Below are 290 nucleotides of genomic sequence, written 5' to 3' on the forward strand. Positions count from 1 at the left end.
CAGAGCAGAGCTGAGAGCAGAGGATTGTGGGATTAATTGCTTGCAACTGAGTGCCTATTATCTCATTGAGAAGCATCAGAGGACATGCGGTTCTCTTTAAGGTCCATAATGGCAGGTAATAATGACTATGTGTGTGTNTGGAGCGTGAGCGGACAGAGCAGAGCTGAGAGCAGAGGATTGTGGGATTAATTGCTTGCAACTGAGTGCCTATTATCTCATTGAGAATTATCAGAGGACATGCGGTTCTCTTTAAGGTCCATAATGGCAGGTAATAATGACTATGTGTGTGT

Source organism: Puntigrus tetrazona, chromosome 15, assembly GCF_018831695.1.
Source record: "Puntigrus tetrazona isolate hp1 chromosome 15, ASM1883169v1, whole genome shotgun sequence".
Taxonomy (NCBI): domain Eukaryota; kingdom Metazoa; phylum Chordata; class Actinopteri; order Cypriniformes; family Cyprinidae; genus Puntigrus; species Puntigrus tetrazona.